Here is a 6000-nt window from a genome sequence, read left to right as displayed (position 1 = left end):
CCAACTCCACCATACACACAATAATCAACACTCTCTCCTCCCCTACAGACACTGTAATCAGCCCCTCTTCACCCACCCCCACCTCCACCACACACACAATAATCAACACTCTCTCCTCCCCTACAGACACTGTAATCAGCCCCTCTTCACCCACCCACCCTGCCCCATACACACAATAATCAACACTCTCTCCTCCCCTATAGACACTGTAATCAGCCCCTCTTCACCCACCCCCACCCCCACCATACACACAATAATCAACACTCTCTCCTCCCCTACAGACACTGCAATCAGCCCCTCTTCACCCACCCACCCTGCCCCACACACACAATAATCAACACTCTCTCCTCCCCTACAGACACTGTAATCAGCCCCTCTTCACCCACCCACCCTGCCCCATACACACAATAATCAACACTCTCTCGTCCCCTACAGACACTGTAATCAGCCCCTCTTCACCCACCCCCACCTCCACCACACACACAATAATCAACACTCTCTCCTCCCCTACAGACACTGTAATCAGCCGCTCTTCACTCACCCCCACCCTGCCCCATACACACAATAATCAACACTCTCTCCTCCCCTACAGACACTGTAATCAGCCCCTATTCACCCACCGACCATGCCCCATACACACAATAATCAACACTCTCTCCTCCCCTACAGACACTGTAATCAGCCCCTCTTCACCCACCCACCCTGCCCCATACACACAATAATCAACACTCTCTCCTCCCCTACAGACACTGTAATCAGCCCCTCTTCACCCACCCACCCTGCCCCATACACACAATAATCAACACTCTCTCCTCCCCTACAGACACTGTAATCAGCCCCTCTTCACCCACCCCCACCTCCACCGCACACACAATAATCAACACTCTCTCCTCCCCTACAGACACTGTAATCAGCCCCTCTTCACCCACCCACCCTGCCCCACACACACAATAATCAACACTCTCTCCTCCCCTACAGACACTGTAATCAGCCCCGCTTCACCCACCCCCACCTCCACCCTGCCCCATACACACAATAATCAACACTCTCTCCTCCCCTACAGACACTGTAATCAGCCGCTCTTCACCCACCCACCCTGCCCCATACACACAATAATGAACACTCTCTCCTCCCCTACAGACACTGTAATCAGCCCCTCTTCACCCACCCACCCTGCCCCATACACACAATAATCAACACTCTCTCCTCCCCTACAGACACTGTAATCAGCCCCTCTTCACCCACCCACCCTGCCCCATGCACACAATAATCAACACTCTCTCCTCCCCTACAGACACTGTAATCAGCCCCTCTTCACCCACCCACCCTGCCCAATACACACAATAATCAACACTCTCTCCTCCCCTACAGACACTGTAATCAGCCCCTCTTCACCCACCCACCCTGCCCAATACACACAATAATCAACACTCTCTCCTCCCCTACAGACACTGTAATCAGCCCCTCTTCACCCACCCACCCTGCCCCATACACACAATAATCAACACTCTCTCCTCCCCTACAGACACTGTAATCAGCCCCTCTTCACCACCCCCCCACCCCCACCACACACACAATAATCAACACTCTCTCCTCCCCTACCGACACTGTAATCAGCCCCTCTTCACCCACCCACCCTGCCCCATACACACAATAATGAACACTCTCTCCTCCCCTACAGACACTGTAATCAGCCCCTCTTCACCCACCCACCCTGCCCCATACACACAATAATCAACACTCTCTCCTCCCCTACAGACACTGTAATCAGCCCCTCTTCACCCACCCACCCTGCCCCATGCACACAATAATCAACACTCTCTCCTCCCCTACAGACACTGTAATCAGCCCCTCTTCACCCACCCACCCTGCCCAATACACACAATAATCAACACTCTCTCCTCCCCTACAGACACTGTAATCAGCCCCTCTTCACCCACCCACCCTGCCCAATACACACAATAATCAACACTCTCTCCTCCCCTACAGACACTGTAATCAGCCCCTCTTCACCCACCCACCCTGCCCCATACACACAATAATCAACACTCTCTCCTCCCCTACAGACACTGTAATCAGCCCCTCTTCACCCACCCCCCACCCCCACCACACACACAATAATCAACACTCTCTCCTCCCCTACAGACACTGTAATCAGCCGCTCTTCACCCACCCACCCTGCCCCATACACACAATAATCAACACTCTCTCCTCCCCTACAGACACTGTAATCAGCCCCTCTTCACCCACCCACCCTGCCCCATACACACAATAATCAACACTCTCTCCTCCCCTACAGACACTGTAATCAGCCCCTCTTCACCCACCCACCCTGCCCCATACACACACTAATCAACACTCTCTCCTCCCCTACAGACACTGTAATCAGCCCCTCTTCACCGACCCACCCTGCCCCATACACACAATAATCAACACTCTCTCCTCCCCTACAGACACTGTAATCAGCCCCTCTTCACCCACCCCCACCTCCACCGCACACACAATAATCAACACTCTCTCCTCCCCTACAGACACTGTAATCAGCCCCTCTTCACCCACCCACCCTGCCCCACACACACAATAATCAACACTCTCTCCTCCCCTACAGACACTGTAATCAGCCCCTCTTCACCCACCCCCACCTCCACCCTGCCCCATACACACAATAATCAACACTCTCTCCTCCCCTACAGACACTGTAATCAGCCGCTCTTCACCCCCCCACCCTGCCCCATACACACAATAATGAACACTCTCTCCTCCCCTACAGACACTGTAATCAGCCCCTCTTCATCCACCCACCCTGCCCCATACACACAATAATCAACACTCTCTCCTCCCCTACAGACACTGTAATCAGCCCCTCTTCACCCACCCACCCTGCCCCACACACACAATAATCAACACTCTCTCCTCCCCTACAGACACTGTAATCAGCCCCTCTTCACCCACCCACCCTGCCCCATGCACACAATAATCAACACTCTCTCCTCCCCTACAGACACTGTAATCAGCCCCTCTTCACCCACCCACCCTGCCCAATACACACAATAATCAACACTCTCTCCTCCCCTACAGACACTGTAATCAGCCCCTCTTCACCCACCCACCCTGCCCAATACACACAATAATCAACACTCTCTCCTCCCCTACAGACACTGTAATCAGCCCCTCTTCACCCACCCACCCTGCCCCATACACACAATAATCAACACTCTCTCCTCCCCTACAGACACTGTAATCAGCCCCTCTTCACCACCCCCCCACCCCCACCACACACACAATAATCAACACTCTCTCCTCCCCTAGACACTGTAATCAGCCCCTCTTCACCCACCCCCACCCTGCCCCATACACACAATAATCAACACTCTCTCCTCCCCTACAGACACTGTAATCAGCCCCTCGTCACCCACCCCAACCCCCACCCTGCCCCATACACACAATAATCAACACTCTCTCCTCCCCTACAGACACTGTAATCAGCCCCTCTTCACCCACCCACCCTGCCCCATACACACAATAATGAACACTCTCTCCTCCCCTACAGACACTGTAATCAGCCCCTCTTCACCCACCCACCCTGCCCCATACACACAATAATCAACACTCTCTCCTCCCCTACAGACACTGTAATCAGCCCCTCTTCACCCACCCACCCTGCCCCATGCACACAATAATCAACACTCTCTCCTCCCCTACAGACACTGTAATCAGCCCCTCTTCACCCACCCACCCTGCCCAATACACACAATAATCAACACTCTCTCCTCCCCTACAGACACTGTAATCAGCCCCTCTTCACCCACCCACCCTGCCCAATACACACAATAATCAACACTCTCTCCTCCCCTACAGACACTGTAATCAGCCCCTCTTCACCCACCCACCCTGCCCCATACACACAATAATCAACACTCTCTCCTCCCCTACAGACACTGTAATCAGCCCCTCTTCACCATCCCCCCACCCCCACCACACACACATTAATCAACACTCTCTCCTCCCCTACAGACACTGTAATCAGCCCCTCTTCACCCACCCCCACCCTGCCCCATACACACAATAATCAACACTCTCTCCTCCCCTACAGACACTGTAATCAGCCCCTCGTCACCCACCCCAACCCCCACCCTGCCCCATACACACAATAATCAACACTCTCTCCTCCCCTACAGACACTGTAATCAGCCCCTCTTCACCCACCCACCCTGCCCCAAACACACAATAATCAACACTCTCTCCTCCCCTACAGACACTGTAATCAGCCCCTCTTCACCCACCCTGCCCCATACACACAATAATCAACACTCTCCTCCCCTACAGACACTGTAATCAGCCCCTCTTCACCCACCCCCACCCTGCCCCACACACACAATAATCAACACTCTCTCCTCCCCTACAGACACTGTAATCAGCCCCTCTTCACCCACCCACCGTGCCCCACACACACAATAATCAAAACTCTCTCCTCCCCTACAGACACTGTAATCAGCCCCTCTTCACCCACCCACCCTGCCCCACACACACAATAATCAACACTCTCTCCTCCCCTACAGACACTGTAATCAGCCCCTCTTCACCCACCCACCCTGCCCCATATACACCGTAATCAACACTCTCTCCTCCTCTACAGACACTGTAATCAGCCCCTCTTCACCCACCCCCACCTCCACCACACACACAATAATCAACACTCTCTCCTCCCCTACAGTCCCTGTAATCAGCCCCTCTTCACCCACCGACCCTGCCCCACACACACAATCAACACTCTCTCCTCCCCTACAGACACTGTAATCAGCCCCTCTTCACCCACCCACCCTGCCCCACACACACAATCAACACTCTCTCCTCCCCTACAGACACTGTAATCAGCCCCTCTTCACCCACCCACCCTGCCCCATACACACAATAATCAACACTCTCTCCTCCCCTACAGTCCCTGTAATCAGCCCCTCTTCACCCACCCACCCTGCCCCACACACACAATAATCAACACTCTCTCCTCCCCTACAGACACTGTAATCAGCCCCCCTTCACCCACCCACCCTGCCCCATACACACAATAATCAACACTCTCTCCTCCCCTACAGACACTGTAATCAGCCCCTCTTCACCCACCCCCACCTCCACCATACACACAATAATCAACACTCTCTCCTCCCCTGCAGACACTGTAATCAGACCCTCTTCACCCACCTCCACCCTGCCCCATACACACAATAATCAACACTCTCTCCTCCCCTACAGACACTGTAATCAGCCCCTCTTCACCCACCCACCCTGCCCCACACACACAATAATCAACACTCTCTCCTCCCCTACAGACACTGTAATCAGCCCCTCTTCACCCACCCCCACCTCCAGCACACACACAATAATCAACACTCTCTCCTCCCCTACAGACACTGTAATCAGCCCCTCTTCACCCACCCACCCTGCCCCATACACACAATAATCAACACTCTCTCCTCCCCTACAGACACTGTAATCAGCCCCTCTTCACCCACCCACCCTGCCCCATACACACAATCAACACTCTCTCCTCCCCTACAGACACTGTAATCAGCCCCTCTTCACCCAACCCCACCTCCACCATACACACAATAATCAACACTCTCTCCTCCCCTACAGACACTGTAATCAGCCCCTCTTCACCCACCCCCACCCCCACCACACACACAATAATCAACACTCTCTCCTCCCCTACAGACACTGTAATCAGCCCCTCTTCACCCACCCTCACCCTGCCCCACACACAATAATCAACACTCTCTCCTCCCCTACAGACACTGTAATCAGCCCCTCTTCACCCACCCACCCTGCCCCACACACACAATAATCAACACTCTCTCCTCCCCTACAGACACTGTAATCAGCCCCTCTTCACCCACCCACCCTGCCCCACACACACAATAATCAACACTCTCTCCTCCCCTACAGACACTGTAATCAGCCCCTCTTCACCCACCCACCCTGCCCCATACACACAATAATCAA

Source organism: Carcharodon carcharias (assembly GCF_017639515.1).
Source record: "Carcharodon carcharias isolate sCarCar2 chromosome 35 unlocalized genomic scaffold, sCarCar2.pri SUPER_35_unloc_9, whole genome shotgun sequence".
Taxonomy (NCBI): domain Eukaryota; kingdom Metazoa; phylum Chordata; class Chondrichthyes; order Lamniformes; family Lamnidae; genus Carcharodon; species Carcharodon carcharias.
Note: the sequence above shows the minus strand (reverse complement) of the source record.